The 26,919-nt window shown below is 41.5% G+C and overlaps 1 pseudogene; it reads left to right on the forward strand.

The window, feature by feature from the left end:
• Nucleotides 1-609: 609 nt before the first annotated feature.
• On the forward strand, nt 610-26,713 carry LOC124514355 (calreticulin-like; annotated as a pseudogene).
• Nucleotides 26,714-26,919: the final 206 nt, after the last annotated feature.

Genomic DNA, 26,919 nt, shown 5'->3' on the forward strand with positions numbered 1-26,919 from the left:
GCAACCGGAGGGCATGCCAGGCCTTTAGAATCCAACCCTCTCACTGTACAGATGAAATGGAGACTCAGAAAGGAGAGGTGGTTTTCCCAAAGTCACAGAGTGAGTAACTGGCAGAAATGCTTGTTGAACCCAGGTCTCTTGCTTCCATAAAGGCTGTATTGGCCACTGCTGCAAAGCTGCCAAGTGTCAGTTAGCCAGCAGGAAGTAGTACCAGTGGCCTCAGGGCAAAATGAGCTTTTGGAATCTGAGGCCTTGCATAGGGGCTGGCACATTAAAATATGCAGAAGTGTTGATTGATTGAATGGGAGAATCCCTGAATTAGTGATACAAATAAGTGTGAGGGGAGGGCGAAGGCAATGGCAGTGACATTTGTAAAAGCACAAAATCAGGCAGAAAGAAACTGGAATGCAGATGAGGATCTAAATGATGCAGAAGTCACAAGGGGGTTGGGTGTGTGTGAATGTTAATTCTGTCAACTCTCAGACTTGACCATGAAAACTTGGCCGAAGAGACATTCTGAGACAAAGGGCCTCTGTGCCCAGCTGGCTCACACCCACGGAGGACAGCTCAGAGGGCTGAGGAGAAGCCTGCTGCTCAGGCCTCCAGCTGATGACGCGATTGGGTCCATCTGCCAATTGTGGATACTTGGACATGCTTGGCCTGAGGAAGAATCACTCTGGACAGATGCCCAAACCAAAGAGGCCTGATCCAGCTGGCCTTTCCAGGTCTCAAGTGCAAACTGATGGTAAGGATCTCTGCAGGGGCTGCAGAGATGTGGAGGTGGGAGCAGGGGCCATTGTTAACACACAAAACAACAAAAAAGGCTGGAAGGAAATATATCAGAATGCTGACAGTGGTCATGTCTGTGAGGTAGATTATAGTGTTTTTACTGTTTATTTGCTGCTACCATAAATTATTTTGCTTTGAAAAATCACGAAATATAAAATGAGAAAAATAGACACTTTATTTGCCTTTCTTATTAGACTGAGAGCTCCTTGAGGGCCAGAGGGCTTGAGGAATTGTGTCTTATTAGTACTTTGATGTCTAGCACTTGCACTGCAACAGTACAGGAGCTCTGTAAATATTTAAGTGAATGACTTGTATTGTCTTTTACTTCAAGCATTTAGGCTCTTATTTAATGCTCCTTTCTTAATAGACTTGGTTATGTGCTTCCTAGGGTATAGTTGATTAGAAATGACAACCCATAAAATAAATGAAGGACCTACTAGTAGTACCCATTCAGTGAGAGCTAAAATAATTATTTAAAAAAATGTTTTTTAACATTTATTTATTTTTGAGAGTGAGAGAGAGCACATGAATGCCTGAGTAGCAAAGGGGCAGAGAGAGAGAGAGAGAGAGAGAGAGAGAGGAGGACAGAGGATCTGAAGCAGGCTCTGCACTGACAGCAATGAGCCTAATGCTGGACTTGAACTCACAAACCATGAGATCATGACCTGAGCTGAAGTCTGACTGTAAGCTGGCTGAGCCACCCAGGTGCCTTTTTATAAAATTTTTTAAATGCTTATTTATTTATTTTAATGTTTATTTTATTTTTGAGAAAGAGAGAGAGACAGAGCATGAGCATGGGAGGGGTAAGGAGAGAGGGAGCCACAGAATCCCAAGTAGGCTCCAGGCTCTGCGCTATCAGCACAGAGCCAGATGTGGGGCTCAAACCTGCAAACCGCGAGATCGTGACCTGAGCCAAAGTCGGATGCTTAACTGACTGAGCCACCCAGGCACCCCTATGTTTATTTATTTTTGAAAAAGAGAGAGGGAGCATGAGTGGGGGAGGGCAGAGAGAGAAGGTGAGAGAGAGAATCCCAAGGAGGCCCCACACTGTCAGTGCAGAGCCTGATGGGGGGCTTAAACCCACCAACCATGAGATCATGAGATGAGCCAAAGTCAAGAGTTGGATGCTTAACCGATTGAGCCATCCACGTGCCCCAAAATAATTATTTTTAATAATTATTAACAATCACAATAATAGCAATTATCTTAATTATTATTATCTTATTTAATTTGGTCCTCATGCCAATCGGTTATTCAATAAACATTGAGCAGCTACTATGTATTCAGTATCCCCTTCTTTGAAGAGTTTAAATATAAACCTTATTTATAGATGAGAACACAGATTCAGAAAAGGGATTGGCTCAAGTCACATACAGAAATAGGGGGGAAGGCTCAGATTGTTATCCAGTGCTGTTCACTATACCACAAGGCGTTTTATCAGTTGATAAATATTTGAGTGACTATGGTCTATGTAACAAACGTGGATAGACTGGCCAGTAAAAAGAAAGGAAAGGAAGTGGGCAGATAAGCTGGCAGGCAGGTAAGCAGGGATGTAGGTCCACTGATCTCACTGGGTAGATTGCTAGAGGCAAACACATTGACCTCAGGGAAAAGTGAGTGTTCACGGCAGAACAAGAACAATGGAGACAAAATTTTCAAAACAAACCCACACCTCTGCTGTACATTACAACCTAATGTAGGGTTTGAGTCTTCAAGGAACTTTACATTTTAAGATTCTGTACGTAAGAGGTCAGAGTCTTTTATAATGTTTACAAAAATTTTCCATTGAAAATGATATATAAAATGTTGGCACCTGAAGAAATAAGCTTTAGTTTTGTCTAGCAAATTCTCTTTTGCAAAATGCAGTCTGATTATGTTGAATAAATGCAGCAAATGTGTATTTTCATGTAATTACACAAGCATTTTCTAAAGGACCTATTGTGTCCCAAGCTCAGGACTAGGTGTTGGGGAAGGTACAAGGCTTACCTTCAAGGCTAAAAAAGATTTCTCTCTCTTTACCTTTGATGTTGTATCTTTGTATACATATACACATATGTACAGATTCAGCTTCAGGTAGTATGTATTGAGCACCTACAATGTGCCTGACACTGTGTTACATTCTATTTTATTTGATTCTCCCAGAATCTCAATAAATTAGATAATCTCTTTCTATAGATGAAGAAACTCAATCTCAGAGAGGTTAAAGATACTGCTAAAGCTATAGGTGGAGAAGAGTCCTTAGCCCAGTCTTTGGATTTGAGCTACATTACAAGCCAAACACGGTGGGAGGTGCAATGTGGATATAAGTTCATTTGACATAGGAATCATGTTATATGGCCTCCTTGGTCCTATATTTCTATAGACTTGGGTATGATTATGTGCACTCATCAGCTAGATGTACCAGCTTCCAAACATCTATTACTTTTTATTGATTGGATCTCTGGGGACATACAGTATTTGACCAATTTGAAGGAAAGATTTATCAGAGGAGAAAAGATAGTAGCATATACTCGAGGTTGATACACTGCTCTCCTGCTCTCAATAAGATCTCTCTTTGAGCTGGTCCCTATTTACTTTCCTCTCCTGTTCCCTGAAAACTATAAAGTACTGTTTGCATTTCCCTTGAAACACTGTGCTGTTTGATGCCTCTGGGCCTTTTCATGTGCAAGTCATTCTATTTGGAACACCCACTCCTCATCTTTTCTGCCTTTCCCATTCTCACTTCTTCAGGTATGCCTTCTCTGAAGTTCACTCTGACTTTGGAGGGCATTCAGTGTTTTTTTGAATTTCATTGCCCTGTGCTTCCTTCTATCACTGTCCTTACCACACTGTGTTGTAACTGTCTACTTGTCTGTATTTTCTACCAGACTCTGAGACCCTAAAGAGAACCTGGGAGATCCATGCCTTTGTGCCTAATGCCTTGCACAAAGTGAATGCTCAAGAAATATTTGTTGAGGGGCGCCTGGCTGGTGCAGTTGTCTAAGCGTCCAATTCTTGATCTTGGCACAGGTCGTGATCTCATGATTCATGGGTTTCAGCCCCATATCTGAGCTCTGTGCTTGGGATTCTGTCTCTCCTTCTCTCTGCCCCTCACCTGCTTGTGCTCTCTCTCTCTCTCTCTCTCTCTCAAATAAACCTTAAAACATTTTTTTAAAATATGTATTTGTTGAGTGAAGGAATAATGAACCCAGAACCAAAGTGCAGAAGAACTAGGTTCTAATCACAACTCTGCAACTGACAACTTTTTGTCTATAAGCAAGTCACTTCCTTCTCTGGGCTTTAGTTTCCCTGCCTGTAATATGAGGAGGTCAGATGAAATGACCACCAACAGTCATTCTGGCTTGAGCATTCTCTGATGTTAAGATATTATGATGCTAAGAGGAAAAATATAAAACCTTTAAGTAGGACTTTATTAACCACAGGACATTATTCTCCTAACAAAAAAGGCTCCTTATTTGGGGACATCTTAAATTGTGTCAGGTTTGGTTTATATCAATACTGTTCACCCAGAAAAATAATTAGTCATAAACAATTCTGAGTTCTGCCCTAACCTCTCTTACCATAAAGTTCAAGATCAAAGTTGTACAACTGTTTCTGCGTACTTGTTAAATTCAATTAACATTTGTCAAATGGATTAATAAACGAATCTATCCATTTGTAAAGCTGAGAATCTTATGGCATAGGCAAAAGGTAAGATCATACATACATCCATTCAGTCATTCAACAAATATTTTGGCAATTAACTTTATGAGAGATACTGGGACACAATGGTAAGTAAAACAGTGATGGAACTTACCAGCGTGTTGGTGTCTGGGGAAGACAGACATTACTCCAATTATACACAAATAACTTTATTAATTACAAAGTGTAAAGTACTATGACTCTTACCTTTGCTGTGCATTCTAGGCTATAAAGGGCTTTTCACACACATCACCTCATGGGAAGCCTTATAGTATAGGGGTTAAAAGTAAAGATTTTGGCATTATAGAGGCCTGCGTCTGAACCTGGCTTGCCCACTTACTTACAAACTGGGCTCTTGGATAGGTTTCCTAGCTTTACTTTTCTTATCATTTGAATAGGGAAAAATAGCACGTTTGTCTCAGAGCTATTATGAGAATGCAGTGAGATAATGCATGTAAAGCACTCAGCACCATGCTTGACATATGACTGCTGTTAGTTGTTATTATGATTATACAACTTTTTGTTCTTCATAGCACTTTTCCCTGTAGCTCCCTCTTTTTCCAGAAGAAAGGCCAGGTTTGAAGTGAGACAAATGAGTTCACATCTCAAGTCCTCCACTTAGTAGACACAAAATGCAACTAATAGTACCTTTTCATAGCATTATCCATGGGAGTAAATGAGGTGAAATTTTTAGGGACCCACATAAGGGCCAAACACACAATAACAAATCTTTTAACTTTGGTATCAGTCCTTATCCTTCTTTGGATGAACAATGGGAGGCCCGCTGTCAGGAGTGGTGGGTAAGGTGGTCACTGAGATGTCTTGTCCTGTCTAATGCTGAGATCTTGGGAGATGAGGCAAGACCGTAGAAAGCAAACTCACCCCCTGAGCCTCATGAGGGGAGGAGGTGAGCTGTCAGGCTTGAGTAACAGGAGCTGACAGAGCCAGTTCAGGGTGGTCTTACTGGATGTGAGTTGAAGTAGGGTTTTCATGGGCAGAGCTCAGGCAATAACCCGACATACTGGGTAGTGGAATTTGAGAAATATCCATTTAGCTGCAGGGAGGAGATGAAATAAAGGCTACACCCAAGGCCTTTTCCATCACAAGTTGCCAAATTGCCCTGTGACTCTGGGACCATGGTGGGCCCAGGAAGTGGGAGTCAGCAACTCTGAAGCCTAAAATCAGAAGGGCACTGAATGTTTGCATGGAGTGCCAGGTCCTAAAAAGATGTCTGTATGCCATCTATGCCAAAGCAAAACAAATTTATCAGCATCTCCTCAAAACTGCAAGGAAGAGTCTAAAAATTTTAAGCAATAAAAAAATGGTAAATGGAAATTGATTGTTTAATATCATCATTACTAATTCAAGAAGTATAAAATGGTATTGCTAATCTCTTGGTGAGTTGATTTTATTATTTTATCTTACTAGACATAAATATGCATAAGGACTTAGTCCCCCTAACCATATTTTTTCCATCTATTGTTAAGAGAATCCCTCAAGTCTTTCAACCAATCATACATTGCCATGATGGTTTTTAAGACTTAACTTTCATAGAGGAGGGTAGGGTGGAGCATTAATGTGTAAGTGGCTCAAATATTTAGTAGTCAAGCCACTCCACACAGTAGGGCACAAATGGTAGAGTTTAGGGGGGTCTGGGTAGCTCAGTTGTTAAGTGTCTGACTTCAGCTCAGGTCATGATCTCATGGTTTGTGAATTTGAGCACCACATTGGGCTTTCTAGGCAACATGGAGCCTGCTTGGGATCTTCTGTCTCCTTTTCTCTCTGCTCCTCCCCTTCTCTCTCTCTCTCCCTCTCTCTCTTAAAAGTAAATAAACATTAAACAAACAAACAAACAAATGGTAGAATTTAGGCATCAGATAGTAAAGGGGTTTTCAGGAATATTGGAGTTATCCCATGATATTCCCTTACTGTTCCTGTAGGCTTGGTCAGCCTATAAGTTGCATCTTATTGTCTTTAAGAAAACACAAATAATTTCTATATGTTGCTTTTCTTCTTTCCCCCATTGGTGGGTGGAAAAAACGGTGGATATAATTTAAACATAGGCTTGATTATGGTAATTTCAGTTTACAGCAGGAAAATTTTATAGAGACAAAGAAGAGGATAAAGGTGAATGCTGGAATTCAGGAATATACTAATTGGGAAAAAGTTCTGACTTTCATGTAATTGTTTTTATTCATAATTATCAATTCATTTCTCTTTCTTAGAATAAAAAATTAGCAGGTGGAGAAGAAGGAACTGTCCACAAAATAATAATGTCCATTTATTAAATAACAGATATTCAAAGCTAAGCCCTTAGACACATTATCCCCATTAATCTTCCTAACAACTTCATGAGATGGTTACTGTTATGTTCCCAGTTTTGCAGAGGGGCCCCAGAGAGGATGGGTAATTTGCCCAAAGCTATATACACAGCTGGCGAGAGGCAGAGCTGTGATCTGATTCTAGGTCTGACTCCAGGACTGGGTTAATTACTGCTGGGCTACCCTGCTTTCTCCACCCTGAGTTTTTTAAATATAACACTGCAATTGAAACAGGAAAAAATGCTGTATAACCTTCAAATGTTGCTTTCCCCTAGAGCAGCTTGGTGCAAAGGAGAGTGGAGCAGACAGACTGAGGGCTAACTCCTATGACTCACTAACTGCATAATTTGGGCAAGTCTTTTCACTTCTCTGAGCCTTGATGTTAAATGGATATGATAATCATCACCTGCCATGCTCATTAGGCAGAACTGCTGTAAGAGCCAAAAAATATTATGAAGGAAGGGGGAGCTCTAAGGGCAAAGTCTACAAGGCAAGGGTTTTTGCCTGAGAAAGCTTTTATCCTATAAATAGAATCCATTGATTGTCCCCTGGAGTAACTTCCTATCTTCTCTCTCCTGGCTACTGTTATGAATCTCATTTTCATGTTTATTAAAGGAGAACATTACAAACTGACTTGAGCATTTAAAGTCTCATTTAAATCCACTCTGAAAAATTGCTTCCAAAGGAGAGAGAATTGGAGATTGAGAGACTCGTGGGACGCCTGCTTCTTGGTGGCTCTGGGGGCAGTCTGCATAGACACCCACCTCCTCTCAGTTTGATTTCTGATTTGTTGCTCCTCAGATCTCATTCCACTTAAGTGCATTAGGTTCCCTTTGGTTGTCCAGAAGGGCTCTTAGGTACAAATGAGGTTCAGCAAGGATGGAGGGGATTGCATTGGAGTACATAGCAGGGTCTGGTAGAGCAGAGATTCAGAGCTTGGTCTTCTGCTTATGGGTGCAATACTCTTTCCCTTTGGCCCACTCCCTCGCCCTGAAGTCTTCTCTGGCCTCACTTGAGGTCTTCAGTGAAGTAAGCATACTCTCTAAAATGCACAGTTCCTAATGCAATATCAGACATGAAAGTGTTTAGCACAGAGACTAGTATGCAATAAATGCTCCAGAGATAGCTGAATCAGCACCTGTGATTCTTCTGTGCAATTTAACACATATTTATTGAACATCTCTTCTATGCTAGGCCTTGGTCTAGATTCCAGGAATATGAAGATTTCCCTTCTCTTCAGGAGCTTAAAAACTATTCAAAGAGACTGAAATAAACCTAGTTGCAACTTAGTGTGACCCAGGGACGTGCAGAGAGCTGTGGAATCATGAAGCAAGGACCCTCTCTAAGCATGAATGATGATAGCCCCTTGCATTTTATGTTGACAATGTACAAAGTGCTTCTCACATCTCTTACCCATATGAATTTCATGGGATCCCTATGAGGTAGGAATAATTATCCACATTTTCTGATGAGGAAACTGAGACTTAGAGAATTTAAGTGACAGAGACAAAACCAGTAAGCTGGGCAGCAGCATGGAATAATGGAAAGACCACTGGCTTGGAAGTCAGGAGACTTGGCTTCTTGTATGTCTGTTGTTTGTGACTGTGTGATCTTGGATAAATAATTTTCCTCTCTGGGGCTTGGTTTCCTCATCTATAAGATAATGTACATAGACTAGAAATGTTCTGTGCTTCTTGGGATAAACAGGGCCTTGTTTCGTAAAGCTGCAGAACAGTATTTATCTTCTTGAGCATTAAAGACAGAATGGTATAAGGGGAAGAAAGAATCAGACAAACATGGAATAAAATCCTAGTTTAGTTCCTTATTAGCCATGAGGGCTTAGCCAGGTCACTTCACTCCCTGTGACTCAGACTTCTAATTTGTAAAGTAGAGATAATACCTATTTTGCAGGGTTCTTCTGAGGCTTGAATAAGGTAATGTGTCCAGGATAGCACCTGGCACATAGTAGGTATGTAAGAAAGTACCAAAGATTGGTGATACCAAGTACTGGGTCTCTCTGGCTGCTCTTTGAGTACTTAAGCCTAAAGATTTTGTGTTCTCTGCTCCCGGGTCTCCAGACCAATGAAGATGCCAAGTTTTATGCCTTTCAACCAGGTTTAAGCCATTTAGCAATGAGAATGAGACGTTGGTGGTTCAGTTTTCAGTAAAACATGAGCAAGGCATTGATTGTGGTGGCAGGTATACAAAACTCTTTCCTGATACCCTGAACCAGGAGGATAGGCATTCAGAATCTGAGCATTACATCATGCTTGTAAGCTCTCTGATAGTGGTCACTATAAGCCACATGAGGTCTTAATGAGAGGCACTGTAATTGTTGAAGAGGTTCAGATTGACCTGAAAAAGGAAATTTCTTTTTTTTTTTATATGAAATTTATTGACAAATTGGTTTCCATACAACACCCAGTGCTCATCCCAAAAGGTGCCCTCCTCAATACCCATCACCCACCCTCCCCTCCCTCCCACCCCCCATCAACCCTCAGTTTGTTCTCAGTTTTTAACAGTCTCTTATGCTTTGGCTCTCTCCCACTCTAACGTCCTTTTTTTTTTTTTTTTTTCCTTCCCCTCCCCCATGGGTTCCTGTTAAGTTTCTCAGGATCCACATAAGAGTGAAACCATATGGTATCTGTCTTTCTCTGTATGGCTTATTTCACTTAGCATCACACTCTCCAGTTCCATCCACGTTGCTACAAAAGGCCATATTTCATTTTTTCTCATTGCCACGTAGTATTCCATTGTGTATATAAACCACAATTTCTTTATCCATTCATCAGTTGATGGACATTTAGGCTCTTTCCATAATTTGGCTATTGTTGAGAGTGCTGCTATGAACATTGGGGTACAAGTGCCCCTATGCATCAGTACTCCTGTATCCCTTGGGTAGATTCCTAGCAGTGCTATTGCTGGGTCATAGGGTAGGTCTATTTTTAATTTTCTGAGGAACCTCCACACTGCTTTCCAGAGCGGCTGCACCAATTTGCATTCCCACCAACAGTGCAAGAGGGTTCCCGTTTCTCCACATCCTCTCCAGCATCTATAGTCTCCTGATTGGTTCATTTTGGCCACTCTGACTGGCGTGAGGTGATACCTGAGTGTGGTTTTGATTTGTATTTCCCTGATGAGGAGCGACGCTGAACATCTTTTCATGTGCCTGTTGGCCATCTGGATGTCTTCTTTAGAGAAGTGTCTATTCATGTTTTCTGCCCATTTCTTCACTGGGTTATTTGTTTTTCGGGTGTGGAGTTTGGTGAGCTCTTTATAGATTTTAGATACTAGCCCTGAAAAAGGAAATTTCTAATCCAACTTCCTACACAGTAAGACTCTTCAATGACCTGAAAAAAGCAACCTTAAGCTTAAATGTTAATATAAATAGACGAAAGAGATAGAGAGTCACATGGTTATTAACAAGGCTGCAATACAGAGAGACATTCCCCAGTTCCCAAAAAGGGAGAAAGGAACCATAAACTGTGTAGACACCCTCAAATGCACCTACTACAATATGGCTTTGCTTTGAAAGCGATTCCTGCCCTTGATGAGAGAAGGCCCAAGAGGTCATATAAATCACCTTTATTAAGCATCCATAATGAGTCCAGAGTATTGCATCTGTAACCTCAAATATGTCACTAGGCTTCCTTGGAGCAGTCCAGCTCTTACTTAGCTCCAATCTTGAATGATGGTTGAGATTTAAAAACCAACAAACAGGGATGCTTGGGTGGCTCAGTTGGTTAAGCGACCAACTTCATCATGATCTCGTGGTTCGTGGGTTCAAGCCCCACATTGGGCTATGTGCTGACAGCTCAGGGCCTGGAATCTGCTTCAGATACTGTGTCTCCCTCTCTCTCAGCCCCTCCCCTGCTCACACTCTGTCTGTCTCTCTCTCAAAAATAAATAAACATTAAAAAAAAATTTTAAACCAACAAACAACAATAAAAGCTAATCCAACTCCCAAAGCACTGATGAGGAATGTACCAAATGTTTTTGCACAAAGTCAGAGGCAAGAATTATGCCACATGTCATACAGCAGAATTTTCTTAAAATTTTCCCTAAAAATTTCTTTCTTTTCCCAGGGAGTTTCAGATTTCTTGCTTCAAGCTTTTGCCAAAATCTTCCTCTTCAGCCTCTTTTCCTTTTTTTATTTGCACCCCTCCCCCACCAACTCTTTCTCCCTCATCTTTCAAGCTCTTGCATGCATAGAACAATATAGCACTCTGGGTGCCTGAATGTGTCTTCGCCCATTTCTCTTTTCGTCAGAATCCACCCTCCTTACAAGGAGTTTATATATGTTTATGTATGAGATGGTTGTAGTAAGGAAAATGGAAATACTTTTTCAAATGTGATTTTTTCATATGAATATTATTTATTTGATGCTCAAACAACCAAAGCAGTTTCAGCTGTTAATAGCTCCATTTTACAGATGAGGAAACAGAGGCAAGAAATTTGCCCAAGGTGAGTAAGTGGGAAGTCAGAATTCAAACCCAATCTATCCAGATTAAAGCCTGTGCTTTTTTCTACTCCATATTTTTGCCTTCTATTTGGTGGGGAAGCAAGCATGTGAATATTTTTTTTTAAAGGCAGAATGAAAGACATATTTTCTATTTATTTATTTATTTATTTATTTATTTATTAAGTTATCCATTTACTTCTTTTTGAGAGAGAAAGAGTGTGCTCATGCACGTGATCAGGGGAGGGGCAGAGAGAGAATCTCAAGCAGGCTCCACACCCAGTGCAGAACCCGATGCTGGGCTTAATCCCACAACTGTGAGATCATGACCTGAGTGGAAATCAAAAGTTGGTTGTTCAACTGACTGAGCCACCCAGCTGCTCTGAGACATAGTTTTAAAAAGATACTGATGAGGTGCTATGAGACTACAAAGATGGCATGACTCAGTCCAACTGGGGGGGCTTTTTGGATGGGGTATTAATTGTTCTTTGAAGAATGAGTTAGATGTTAATAGGCAGAGAAGGAGGTGGGGGAAATATGAGGACAGAGGAAGCTATACAAAAGCTCAGAGGCATGAAATTGAAATGCAAGTAGAAAACCGATGAAACCAGTGTGGCTAGAGCACTTTGCGCACGCACGTACGTGTGTGTGTGTGTTTAGGATAGTCAAGAAGAACATGGGGAGTGAGGTTGGAAAACTAGGTTAAAACCTATTCTTGGACCTTTGTCACATTAAGCTCTCCAGGCTCAGAGCCACTGATCAACAATTGCCTCTAAAGTTTTCACAAAGCAGAAAGAACCCCAGGCCCTATTTCTTAGTAGGCTTGGGTTGAATCCCAGCAATGCTACTTATTAGCTCTTTGACTTTGGGTGAGTTACTTAAATTTTCTAAGCCACAATTTTCCCAGCTAAGAGTGGAGATAGTAACACATGCTTGTCACAAGAACTAAATGATATCGTGTAAAGTTCCTGGCACAGGAAGGATTTTCTGGTTAGGTTTGGTCAATGGAAGTCCTGGCAGTAGATCAGAGGGAGGAAAGAGAGATGTGCCTCTCAACTGAAAGTCACAGCTTCCCTCCAGACACTCTCCCCACAGGAGTCTTTCTTCCAGGCTCTGGTAACCACTCTTACTCTTTGCCCCTTCAGGGATAAGGGTAGGAATAGCCCTTCTGTTGCCAGCCCACAGCACAGCACTATTCTTTATGCCTTCTCAAGGTCCCCTATCTTTGTAAATAGTCCTTTTATTAAATTCTCCTCAAGTAATACTAAATTTGAGTGTGCTATTTGTTTCTTGCTGGGGCCCTGATTAATATATTAGCTATGTCTGTCTTAGCCTCAGACCAGGCAAACTGCCTAAAAGTGATGTAACACCATGCATTAGGGTTTAATTTCTAGGCCCTGACATTCTGTGGCTTTGGCAACAACAAAGTGCAGGTCATCCTTCATTATCAAGGGAAATAGCATGAGAACAACAAGACCATCAAATTCAGGGTAAGTATGTGGGCTGGTCTTCAGCCTAGGGGGAAGGATAAGCATTTTATATGTGTTATCTCACTTAACCTTTACAAAAACCCTATAAATTAAATACTATCAGAAAATAGATATAGAGAAGTGCTATAGATTACAGAAGTTCACATAAGAGCCTGACTTCTGAAAGGAAGTTAGATAAGGTCCTCTCTTGGAAGAATGTTTGGCATGGCCCTGTTGCCCTGCTAAATATTGAAGGGATGGGCGAGGTGGCAGGTACTAAGCTAAAATATGAGTGATGGGCTTGTCTTAGCAGCATTAGATTAGAGAGATCTAGGTTAGCTGGAGGATAGTAGCTGGATTTCTTTAGCATCTCAATTGGCATTCACCAAATTCCAACTCTGTGTTGGGACTTGGGGTGGGGATAAAGTGAGCCCCAGACATGGCCTCTGACCTCACAGAACTCACAGTCCAGTGAAGGTATGAATCAAGAAAAGGAGAGGACTACCCAGTATGATCAGAGTCTGGGGAAGCACAGAAGAAGCCCTCTACACAACCTGGAGCCTTAGGAAATGTTTCCTAGAGGTCTTGCCTGTGCTGAGTTTTGAAAGATGAGCATGAATTGGCCTTGTGAAAGAGTGTGACAATTTTAGGGAGGATTTAATTCCTGGAAGAGGCAATCACATGAGAAAAGTAAAAAATACCTGAGAAAGAGTGGTACTGTAAGTAACTCAGCACAACCAGAGTGCGGGGGAGAGGCAGAAATTGGGTCTAGAGAAGCCCATAGGACTTGAGTCACTGGAGAAATTATGTTCAGGCTCAAGGCCTTTGCTAGCAGGACTGTGAAAGGACTGTATGTGCAAGGGCTCCCTGAGGTCCTCCTCTGGGGTAGGCCTTGTGCTGGAAGCTGTTAACACAGCAGATGAGTCAGACATGACCTCTGCTTTTGAAAAGCTTATAATCAAGGGCACAGACAGAAAAACAGAAAACATCAGAGAATGACCAGAGCTGTGATGGAGCTGAAGGATGGGGGTCAGGGGAGCCAAAGAAGTATGTACTCAGGAGAAAAAGATCCAGAGTCTCTACTGAATTAATCATAGAAATGGGAGGAGGAAATATGTTTGTGTATATTTGGGGGATGGCATTCAGGAACTGTTTTAGGTGGTGCATTCAATGCTTGAGGTCCAAAGATGTCCAATAGTGGAGCTGAAATATTCCCTATCCTCTTTCTAGATCAATAAAGATACTCAACTATACACTTTGATCATTCACCCAATGCTACTTATGAGGTCCAAATCAACAACAACTAGCAAGTGGCTGCTGGGGGTCTGGAAGTTGACTGAGACTTCCTGTCTCCCAAGAAGATAAAAGACCTCTATGCCTGGAAACCAAGGAAATGGGACTAACATCTGCAAATAGAGGGTCCTAAAGATAAGAAACCTGAGGTTAGACAGTGTTTGGCTGGGAAACAGATGGAGATGTCAGCTATGGGGCTGGGAGAAGAAAGCTGGGAAGAGAAGCAGAAACTGGGGCATTAATCACTCCAAGAGGTATCCAGCTAAATATTGGTATCCAAAGAGGTGTGGAGGAAAGAGGGAAGCAACGTACATTTGTTAAGACTCTATTGATCCTTCTGACAGCCTTTGTGAACAGTGTGCTCTGATCCCTGTTATAGATAAGGAAACAGACAACACGTAGAAAATGAAGTGACTTGGCAAGTATACCTACATTAGCACCAGGATTTGAATCTGGATCTCTGACTCCAGAGTTATTGATATGGGGAGTGTGTGGAATATATTCACTGATTTCTTATCACTCACTGCAAAGCTCTCCTGGATATAGCTATGAATAGCACAATCCAGGGATTGAGAATCCTCCTGGTATTCAGAATCTAGTGGAGTTTGCAGACAAGTACACAGACAGAGGTCACACTGTGTAATTAGTGCTAAGAGTCAGGGAAGCCCAAATCCTGTGGAGCCCAAAAGAGGCTCCTAACCTAGCCTGTGATAAGGTTTGGGTGGTGGTCTTGGAAGGAGGAGGCAATGCTTGAGTGATTGGGTTAACCTAGGGGTTGGAAACATAGACTGCAGTCATATAGATATGGATTGAAATCTGAGCTCCACCCTTTACTGTGAGACTCCTACCTACTTGCAGTTACATTTGGGCAAGGAATGTAACTGCTATGAAAGTCAATTTCACAAACAGGGATTATTATAATACCTACGTGTGAAGGTGGTTGTGAGGATTAAATGAGCTAACACACATAATATAGTGATTAGAAAATAGTAAGTCCTTTTAATATACAGGATTTATATGTTAAAATGTACTGGATTTCAACACTGAATTTATTAGAGCAAGGGAAGTGGGAAATTGGGTTAGAGGGAAGATATTCCAGACCCAGAGAACAGCAGGAGCAGAGGCACAACAATTAGGTGGAAAGCAACATGGCTACATAAAAGAATTGAAAGCAGCAGTTTACTATTTTGGGAGCATAAATTTCAAGGTGAAGACTGGTGGGAGATGAAGTTGGAAAGGTTTGTTGGAGCCAGGTCATGGAAGGCCTTAGCTATTTTGTCGGTTCTCCACAGGTCAGAGCAGATTCATTCTCATGCAGAAAAGACGTTTAGGGTTAAACAAGGAGCAACATGGGACCCAGTGGCTGGAACTCCTAAGAAGAGGCCTGCAGAGAGGTGGGCAGTGGCTCAGCTGTGTGTAGGATGATTTAGCAAAGGGATCCAGTCTCATGGGAGGGAAGCATAGTCAGGGAATTAAGACAGGTGAGCAGGCTGTGTCTGTGCCTTTGGCACCACAGGAAAATTAGGGGTGAGTCTTCTTCCAGGTGCAGTAAGCAGGCTTAGAGCAGCAAGACTAATCACAGACCCTCACTCCTGTTGAGGACCATGTACCTGATGTAATCAGGGTTGGCTCAAGACCTGGGGGAGAGGGGAGAGGCTACAGGTCTCTGTGCTCCCTGCTGAGTAAAATTAGAGAAGAGGGAAAGCAGTTAGATAGGCAGGGATCTATGAAGACTATAGCCCTCATGATGGGATGCTGACTATTACATCTCAGGAATCAAAAAGTGGCTGAGACAGCTGAGGAACTAGAGAACTTTCCCAGCTGCAATGTTACTGAATGACAGGGTCTAGTTGGCTTAGCATTGAAGCTTTCAGTCAGTCTGGGCAAATGGTCAGCACCAAGATGACCTGCTAGGTAGATAAAACAAAATTTTGGAGGCTCCACAACAGAAGAAATATGAAAGTCAGGGTAGGTTGTTTGTGACTTGGAGTTTTGTCTTGGTAAATAGAAGAGGCCTGGAGTAAAAGGGAAGACTGGTACAGGTCTGGGAGCATTCTGGGTACAAAGCAGATCACCAAGGGGGGTCTTCAGGAAGAGTGATACAGGCTAGAAGACTTATTCTGACCATAGGGGCACATGATCGAGGGAGGGAGAGGGTCAGACAGAACGGAAATTTCCAACTTTTTTGAGCTTGAAGTATTCAAGGTCAAAGTGATAGTGACAACTTGAGGAAGAGCGAGAGTTGCTTAAAGGCTTTTTCTCTCCTGTATTGGATTTGTTTGCAGAATCTTGAGCTGGGCTTTCATAGGAGTAAGGACAGGAGGTTGGCAGGGTTAGGGAGTCAGGTCTAGCCTGACTGTAGGGACCCCAGTTTTATCCCAGCCCATTCACCTGTCCTAAAGAAGGAACATTTTGTTTTAGAACTGGAAGGACTTTGAGTACATCCCAGACCGAAATGCCAAGAAGCCAGATGACTGGAATGAGGTAGTGGATGGGGAATGGGAAGGGCCTCTGACGCCAAACCTGAAGTATAAAGTGAAGGGGGCCTTTCCTTGCAACAGGTATGAGAAATAAGACAGAAGAGAGAGATGTAAGGTATAATTTACAAAACAGAAACTCTAAGATCCTGCGGTTTTCTCCTCACCACCACCCCCACCCCCACTCCCCATAAGACTGTAGCCTCATCTAGGCCCTGTTCTCAGGGCAGTGCCTACCTGGTGGTCTGGTAAAGGTCAATGCTGGGAGGGAGAGATCTAAGCAGCCCTAGACAAGGGGTTTGTCCAGAGTGGTGGAAAGCAGCATGGTCAAAACAGAAAATGGGTCTGAGGTCAGGAACTGGAAGTCTCAGAACTGATCCTGAAAGAGAAAGGTGGGATATGAATAAGCCAAAGGTGTTGGGGGTGAGGATGGAGAACTTCTCTTTAAGGACCAACTCCTGACCTCATGTCAGAAGTGAGAAGAAACTAAAAGGATTGGCTATCAAATAGTCCAGAGATATAACTGAGGCAAGCAGTTTGCATCAAACTGATACATCAGTTTGACAGAACTGATGATTTTATTGGGCCACAGTTTCCTGTGTCATATACTAGGAAGAGAATGGCCCAAGTGCCAAAGTCCTTAGATGGTGTTCCCTGTGAAGCTACATTTCCTTAATGTCATGAACGAACTTATGCACAGAGATGGAACCAGGCTTAGAATCGGTCTCTGCCACCTTGTTCTACCCTCTGGGTAAAAGGAGAACTTGGAAGAGTCTCATTCATTAGCTTGAGGAAAGGGAAAGAAGCTACAGGAATCCTACTGTCTTTATAAGTTGTATAAATACAACTGTCTTTATAAATTAGTCTTTCTGATTGCATGAGAAGAATGGAAAAATATTAATGCCATGTGCACTCTTTGGTTCTTTGCTTAGGAACAATGGAAACCTCAGATCACTGACAATCCCAGTTAACAGGGGTAGTGGATTCATCCAGGAATAGATAACGCTAAATATAAGCCTGATCCCACCATTTGTCACTATTATAACATCAATGTTTCTGGCCTGGACCTTTGGCAGGTAAAGTTCTCAGAGCTCAGAGCCACTGATCAACAGTGCCTCTAAAGTTTTCACAAAGTGGAGTTCCAGGCTGGAAATCACAAGACTTGAATGAGTCTTGATCTTTCTAACCCTCAAACTGCTCATCTTTAAAACAGGGCTAATTATATTCATCCTGAAAATCATAATAGCTAAAATGTACTGAGTCCCTACCATGTACCAAGCACCATATTAAAGACTTTGCAAATGCCACTTAATTCTCACTATGAAATCTCCCATTTCTAAAAGTGAACACTGAGGTTCGGAAAAGATAAATAATTTGCCTGAAGACACATTTGGTAAAACGAAAATCTGAGATTTGAGTGCAGATCTTTCTGAGGCTAGATTCAGGGTTGCAATACTTTACACTGCCCTACTGGTCCCGCATGATTCTTTTTTTTTTTTTAATTTTTTTTAACGTTTATTTATTTTTGAGACAGAGAGAGACAGAGAGAGACAGAGCATGAATGGGGGAGGGTCGGAGAGAGGGAGACACAGAATCTGAAACAGGCTCCAGGCTCTGAGCTGTCAGCACAGAGCCCGACACAGGAATCGAACTCACGGACCGTGAGATCGTGACCTCAGCCGAAGTTGGATGCCTAACCGACCAAGCAACCCAGGCGCCCCCAAGGTCCCGCATGATTCTTGAGGGTGTTTTTTGGGTGTAAAAGGGAATCATCAGAGATGTGGTAAAATCTTGAAATATTAAAATCCCCAGATAGATGTTGGGTGTGATTGGCCCAGCCATGATGACAATTCTTGACCTAGTCTTTTTCTCTCTGCCAGTCATCTTTCCTGGTTCTGATTGGAGGGCTCATATACTCAGGTCTTCATAGAGTTGTTCTCTCTCTCTCTCTCTTCCTTTGAGACCAGTTATTGAAGATGGGAAGGATTCTTTCCCAACCCGGGAGAAAAGAGTGCCTCAAGAGCCAGCTCCAGAATGAAGGCCTTAGCCCAGGAGGCCTCTGAAAAACTGCAATCTATAAAAAAAACAAAACCTTGAAATCTACATAGTCTTGGAATTCCTTTGGAGAGGAAGGGAATTCACTTTTGGTAAATACAGGACTGGGGTCAATGCTTTACCTATATTGCTTCTTTTAATTCTCATAACTATGTAATGTATTATTGTCTCTTCTTTTACCATTTTACATTTGACAGAATTGAGACTCAGAAATGTCAAGTGATGTGTCCAAGAGCACACAGCTAGTGTGTGGTAGAGACAGGAGTCAAACAAAACGTTTATTGATTATAACCCACTATACAATAGAGCCTCTAGAAACTACAGCCACTTGTCATGGGGTGTATCATGGAAGTTTCCATAGCCAGGGAAATCTGTCTCTGACCAGTGATTTCTACAGTACAGGGCTGCCAAAGGGTTCTTGGACAAGACACTGCCTCTATGAAGCTTTCTTGGTTTAGTTATTTTCCACTTTATTTATTTCCACTTTCTTGGTTTCCTAGCTCAGTGAGACTGGCATGGAAGTGCAAGGAGATGATGTATGTAAATTACTACACACACAGTAGGGTTTCAAGAGATATGGACATGAGGGCAGGAGGGAAGGATGAAGGAAGGAAGGAAGGAAGGAAGGAAGGAAGGAAGGAAGGAGAAAGGAAGGAAAGAACCAAGGGACACATGTTGTTCTTTCCTTCCTTTCCTATATGAAGAATGTAGATACACTTCGCACAAGTTGCCATTGTTCTCTTTTTTACAGTTTTCTCTTTCTGTTTTTATTTTATTTTTATTTATTTTTAATTTTTTTGAGAGACAGAGAGAGACAGAGCATGAGCGGGGGAGGGGCAGAGAGAGAGGGAGACACAGAATCTGAGGGAGGCTCCAGGCTCTGAGCTGTCAGCACAGAGCCCGACACAGGGCTCCAGCTCACGGACTGTGAGATCATGACCTGAACTGAAGTCGGATGCTTAACCAATTGAGGCACCCAGGCGCCCCTCTCTCTCTTTTTAAAAATATTTATTTATTTTGAGAGAGAGTGCGAGAGCAGGGGAGGGGCAGAGACACAGAGAAAGGGAGAGAGAGGATCCCAAGCAGGATCCACACTGACACAGGGATTCCATCTCACAAACAGTGAGATCACGACCTGAACCAATATCAAGAGTTGGACACTCAACCAACTGAGCCACCCAGGGACCGCTCAGTTTTCTCTTTTTAATAAATAATGGGAACTTTCTATATCTTGTGTAAATATGTGGTCATGTTAATATGCCTAATTTGATTGTTTTCTTAAAATCTATTGGGTTTTTTTTTCACTGAAAACATTAAAGTATACATTTAAAACTATATATTTGTTCATCTATAAAAATGTATTTAGTTGTTTTTTTAAATGTTTATTTATTTATTTTGAGAGAGAGAGAGAGAGAGCAGGGGAGGGGCAGAAAGAGAGGGAGGGAGAGAATCTCAAGCAGGCTCTGCGCTGTCAGCTCAAAGCCTGATGCAGGGCTTGAACTCACAAACTGTAAGATCATGACCTGAGCAGAAACCAAGAGTCAGATGCTTAACTGAGGCACTAATAGTTCTGAGTTCTATCAACCTCTCCAAGCAGGCAAACCTTCTATTTGTGAATTTAAATCACGCTGAAGGAATGCTTCTCGCACTTTAATGTGCATATGAATCACTAGAGGATCTTATTAAAATGCAGATTCTGATCCATCAAGTCTGGGTAAAGCCTGAGAGACTAGATTTCTAAAACTCCAGCATTATCTTTTTATATTATTCTTTTTCTTGTGACACAGTTCTGTATGATGCTGACATCACCCTTGCATGCATCCTTTCCTTCTAAGTTCTAATTCGGTCTGATACTCCCACATCCCACTTCACCTTACACACTTAACCAGCTGGACACATCCAGTTTACCATGGGGTCCCTACACCTTACTGTAAAAACCTAGTGACTCTCAGCATGCCTATAGGTGGGAACTCCCTTACCTGCCCTGTCCCTATCAGGGTTTCCAGCCTTCAGATGCTCTGTGAGCCCAGCTGTCCTCCTGGTGGGTCCTAGCCTAGAAAACTGGTTAATTTCCCTGCCTGATCCCTCACCCTTCCTGCCCTCTGTTCTGACATATCCATACACTATCCCCTTGCTTTTGTTATTATTGTTGTTGTTTAGACAGAAGTGGTTACATTCTTTCATTAGGACAGAGGCTGAGGGGAGATGGCCACAAAGGAAGAAAATTCTTTCTCTTACTTTTGGGACTCTTTATGATCTTTGAAGGAATAATGACACAAAAAAGCAGTGAGTATAGCTTTGCCACAATGCAAAGCATGTTGATATTTCTTTTTTTTTTTTAATTTAGTTTATCTTTTGAGAGAGACATAGAGTGTGAGGGGTGGGGGGAAGGGGCAGAGAGAGAGGGAGACACAGAATCCAAAGCAGGCTCCAGGCACTGAGATCATCACAGAGCCCGATGTGGGGCTCAAACTTACAAACAGTGAGATCATGACCTGAGCTGAAGTCAGACGTTTAACTGACTGAGCCACCCAGGCACCCCGCATGCTGATATTTCTTAAGTCATATGGTCTGTGAGGTCTCCCTTTTTCTGACGAGGAAGCAGAGGGCTCAAGAGGTGACTTGACTTGTCAAGATGCTATAGCTAATAAAGTGCCCAAACCTAGCCTCTTTACGTTTTGTGATTCAAGTGGGATAGCACAGGAAACAGGTAGCTTTCAGTGAGCTTTCTAGCATTTACAGTCTAACAAAATGCTTTCTTATGTATTCTATTTCTTTTCTTTTCTTCTCTTGTTATTTATTTATTTATTTATTTATTTTTTATTTTTATTTTTATTTTTATTTATTTTATTGTCAAGTTAGTTAACATACAGTGTAGTCTTGGCTTCAGGAGTAGAATCCAGTGATTCATCACATATGTAACACCCAGGGCTTATCCCAACAAGCGTCCTCCTTAGTGCCCACCACCCATTTAACCCACCCCCCACCCCCACAACCCTATCAACCCTCAGTTTGTTCTCTGTATTTAAGTCTTTTATGGTTCTCTGTTTTTATCTTATTTTTCCTTCCCTTCTCCTATGTTCATCTGTTAAGTTTCTCAAATTCCATATATGAGTGAAGTCATATATCTGTCTTTCTCTGACTGACTTATTTCACTTAGTATAATACCCTCCAGCTCCATCCATGTTGTTGCAAATGGCAGGATTTCATACTTTTTCATTGCTGAGTAGTATTCCAGTGTGTGTGTGTGTGTGTGTGTGTGTGTGTGTGTGTGTGTGTGTATCTGTGTGTCTGTGTGTCTGTGTGTGTGTGTATACCACATCTTCTTGACCCACTCATCAGTTGATGGACGTTTGGGCTCTTTCCATAACGTGGCTATTGTTGGTAGCTCTGCTATAAACATTAGGGTGCACGTGCCCCTTCGAATTCTTTGGGTGCTTTGGATAAATTCCTAGTAGTGCAATTGCTGGGTCATAGGGTAGTTCTATTTTTAATTTTTTGAGGAACCTGTTTTCCAGAGTGGCTGTGCCAGTTTGCATTACCACAAACAGTGCAAAAGGGTTCTCCTTTCTCCACATCTTCACTAACATCTGTTTCTTGAGTTGTTACTTTTAGCAATTCTGACCGGTGTGAAGTGATATCTCATTGTGGTTTTGATTTGTATTTCCCTGATGATGAGCAATATTGAGCATCTTTTCATGTGTCTGTTTGCCATCTGGATGTCTTCTTTGAAAAATTGTCTATTCATGTCTTCTGCTCATTTCTTCACTGGATTACTTGTTTCTTTTGGGTGTTGAGTTTGCTAAGTTCTTTATAGATTTTGGGTATTAACCCTTTATCTGATATGTCATTTGCAAACATCTTCTCCCATTCTGTCTGTTGCCTCTTAGTTTTGTGATTGTTTCCTTTGCTGTGCAGAAGCTTTTTATTTTTCTTTTTGAGAACTGTATGAAGAAAGCACGTAAGGTCTATTTTCTTCTATTTTTCAGATGATAACATGGAGGAATAGAGAGGATGTTTATAGACCAAGATCACTGCACTAGTAAGTTTTAGGAAGCAGAACTAGCCCTCATGTCCTGATTTTTAGTTGAATGTAGAACCAAGAGTTTAGTGTGAGGGGGATGGGAGTAAGGGGGCACTGAAGAGAACAGAGAAGATTAGGAACATTTTTTGTTGGAATAAGGAAAATGGAAGAGCCAACAAATGACCAGTTCTCTAACCAAGACTGCTGATGATTCAAAAAAGAAAAAAACATCTCCAACTCAAAAGAGAAAAAAAATCCCAAAGATAAAAAAAATCTTAAAGTTGTAGAAGGAATTATTAAAACCGACTAAATCATGGCTCCCAGTAAAATAACAATCTCTATTCAAAGTGGCGATTTTGTCCTTCATTCTTCTGTTGGAGGTAGGGTTGGTAGGATTATATAAACCAAACAAAAGTCTTCTCATTTAAAGAAAATAAAACTTTTTTCAAGCCTTGGAGGAGGGACACATAACTTATGCTGTGAACTTTCTTTTTGGTCACACAACTGCTCCCACACAATTAACTTGCTGATTTATTTAACATACTGCTAAAGTAAAAAAAAAAATACAGAGGCATCTACATGGCTCAGTCCATGAGATCCAGCCCCATGCTGGGCTCTGTGCTGACAGCATGGAACATCCTTAGGATTTGCCTTCTCCCTCTCTTTCTCTCTGCTCTGCCCTGGTGTGCGCACAAGTGTTCTCTCTCTCAAAATAAATAAATAAATAAATAAGCTTTAAAAAATACAGAATGATTCTCTTTTTGTTCCTTCTGAAACATATCCAGATATTGAAAAGTTGTGATAATTGTTGCCATTTATTGAGTGACTATTAACTGCCAGGTATTGTGCTTTACAAATATTTTTTTAAGTTTATTTATTTATTTTTTAATGTTTTATTTTTATTTTTGAGAGAGAGAATGTGAGCAAGGGAAGGGCAAAGAGAGAAAGAGACAGATCTGAAGCAGGCTCTGTGCTGACAGCAGTAAGCCATATGGGGGGGCTCAAACTCACAAACCGTGAGATCGTGACCTGAGCCGATATCAGGAGTCAGATGCTTACCCAACTGAGTCACCCAGGTGCCCCTACATATATTATTTTGAATTCTCATTACAACACTGCAAGGGAGTTATTCTCAATATTTTACTTAAGAGGGAAGAGGCCCAGGGGAGTTGAGTAACTTGCCCAAAGTCATACAGCTAGTATGTGGTTGAGCTGGTCTGTCTGACCCATGATTTGTGCTCTTTGTATTCTGTTCCTATATCATTAAATCAACAAACACTGGACTTATTATATGCCATTGACTTAATTCACTTTTTCCTTTAATTATAAATACTAAATATGTTATTTTAAGAAAGTAGAGCGGTGCCTGGGTGGCTCAGTAGGTTAAGCATCTGACTCTTGATTTCAGCTCAGGTCATGATCTCATGGTCACGGGATCGAGCTCCCACTCCCCCCACACCCTCCCCCCCACATCCCCCCTGTCAGGTTCTGCGCTGGGTGTGGAGCCTGCTTAAGAATCTCTCTCTTGGGGCGCCTGGGTGGCGCAGTCGGTTAAGCGTCCGACTTCAGCCAGGTCACGATCTCGAGGTCCGGGAGTTCGAGCCCTGCGTCGGGCTCTGGGCTGATGGCTCAGAGCCTGGAGCCTGTTTCCGATTCTGTGTCTCCCTCTCTCTCTGCCCCTCCCCCGTTCATGCTCTGTCTCTCTCTGTCCCAAAAATAAATAAACGTTGAAAAAAAAAATTAAAAAAAAAAAAAAGAATCTCTCTCTCCCTCTTCCTTTTCCCCTCCCCTGCTTTCATACATGTACTTTCTCTCTCTTTCTCTCTCTAAAAAAAAAAAAAGGAAAGAAAGAAAGAAAGAAAGAAAGAGAGAAATATGGTAAAGAATCTAAATTCTGCCCATACTTCTTGTCAAACCTTTCCTTTTCCTTATGTTCTCTTAATGTTTCTTATTATATTAAGGAGAGAAGCTTAAAAAGGGCATTTCTAAGTGGCATCAGAGGTAGATGCTGTCAATCTGAGCTGGGGCAAGAACCACTGGGCAGCAATTTGGAGCCTAGCAGAGTAATGCAAATTTCCTTATAATCTTCTAAAATAGTGGTCAGAGGTTTGAGGGACACAGAATCTTGGGAAATAGTAAATGAACTTCTTTCTAGAGTGGATCAACTAAGGTGGTACAACATTCTGGATGCTCCATATTATTAATCACCTTTGTATTCCCTCATTCTGCCTCAATTATTGATTAAAATCTTTGGGTCCATGGTCTGAGAATCTGCATTTTAGCAAGGCCCCCAAGTGAATTTTTAAGATTTTTAACCTCATTCTAATCCCACTGTTTTCATTTCAACAGGTAAAATCAGGCAGCATCTTGGATATTTTCTTTCTTACAAATGATGAAGTTTGCTGAGGAGACTGGAAATAAGACCTGGGGAATAAGAAAAGTAAGATATTCCCCTACCCTGAATTCCAGATGTCTGACTCCTCAGTTGTACAGTGTTCTTTGCATTTGCAAGATCAGCCTAATAGTCATTATCTCATTTGCTGGTCACATGGCCCTGAGAAGAGGGGGAAGGAAAGAGCTCATATATTCATTGGACATCCACAACTTTGTACAGGAGCACTTTCCAAAAGTTATCCCACTTAGCCCTCAAAATCACCTAATGAGACAGACATTATTCCCATTTTTCAGCTCTAGGAACTGAAATTCCGAGAATGTATATAAACAGCCAAGGTCACACACAGCCTTAAACTTACTGAGTTAGAACTGACACTCCTGTGTCATACTCCCTGCTAACAGTGTGGTGATCTAGAAGGTGGCTGCTAAGCCCATTTCTGATGAATGCTTTGGAGAAAGAAGGAAGGTGTTAGAGCTGCTCCCCAGCTTTCCTGCTCTCCTAGAACTGTTTTATGGGTAGAGTAATAATTGGGACAATGGACTCCCTTATTCTGCAAGAAGGTCTATTCAAGCAGGTTTGTGGCCAGTGGCAGGTTTGATTATCCAGTAGGCAGATTAAACTCATGCTTAAAAAACCTTTTGAGGGGCGCCGGGGTGGCTCAGTCGGTTAAGCGTCCGACTTCGGCTCAGGTCATGATCTCGTGGTCCGTGAGTTCAAGCCCCGCGTCAGGCTCTGTGCTGACTGCTCAGAGCTTGGAGCCTGTTTCAGATTCTGTGTCTCCCTCTTTCTCTGACCCTCCCCCGTCCATGCTCTGTCTCTCTCTGTCTCAAAAATAAATAAATGTTAAAAAATTAAAAAAAAAACCTTTTGAGAGAACTTTCATACTTAATATTTCCAAAGAAGCATTGAAGTAGTCATCATGGAAAAATAAAAATCTATTAAGCCCTTTTACACTTTTTAGTCTAGTTTTGCCTTGTTTTTACTTTGAGGTTATCATCTAATAATGTTTTGAGGCAATATTACATATTGGTTAAGAGTATGAGTTCTGTTTTTTTATTTTTTTAATTTTTATTTTGAGAGACAGAGTGTGTAGGCATGTGTGTGTGCACAAGCAGGGGAGGGGCAGAGAGACAGAGAGAGGGAGAGAGAGAATTGCAAGCACGCTCTGTGCTGTCAGCACAGAGGCTGAAGCGGTGCTCCATCCCATGAACCTGGAGATCACGACCTGAGCTGAAATCAAGAGCTGGACATTTAACTGACTGAGCCACCTAGGCATCCCAAGAGCATTAATTTTGGAGCTAGATTGCTGAGGTTCAAATCCAGGCTCCATCACTTACTAGCTATATGACCTTGAGCAAGTTATTTAACCTTTCTGATCCTCAGTTTTCTCATCTATAATTTGGGAATGATGATAACAACTATCTTATAAGTTCCTGGCATATAGTAAGTGCTCAATATATGATATCCATTATTATTAAACCATACGTTCACTTGACAAATATTTGTTGAGTGCCTGTTCAAAGCACTGTTATAGGTTATAAAGTCGTGTTAGTGAAATAAAACAGAGAAGTTTCTGTCACCATGGGGCTTACATTTCAGTTAGGGGAGACCAACAAGAAACATATAAATAAGTCAATACATATGTGGGAGATGGTAAAATAAGCTATGGAAAACAATAAAGCAATAGAGAAGGCTGTGAGAGTTTTGCTCTTTTCTTATAAAGGTTGTCAGGAGAGGCTTCATTGAGTAAACAACATCCAAGAGACTTGGAGGAAGGATCAAGCCATGAAGATACCTGGGGAAGAAAACCTAGGTAGAAAGAACAGCAAATGCAAAGTCCCTGAAGTAGAAGCATAATTTGTTTCCTCATGAGTAAGAAGCCCAGTGTGATTAGAGCTGAGTGAGAGACAATGAGAATAGTTAGGTTCATATCCCTGAGTAAAATGGGGAGTGATT

Source organism: Lynx rufus, unplaced genomic scaffold (assembly GCF_022079265.1).
Source record: "Lynx rufus isolate CCGP_SWC_20201006 ecotype Redwood Valley unplaced genomic scaffold, mLynRuf1.p SCAF_2, whole genome shotgun sequence".
Taxonomy (NCBI): Eukaryota; Metazoa; Chordata; class Mammalia; order Carnivora; family Felidae; genus Lynx; species Lynx rufus.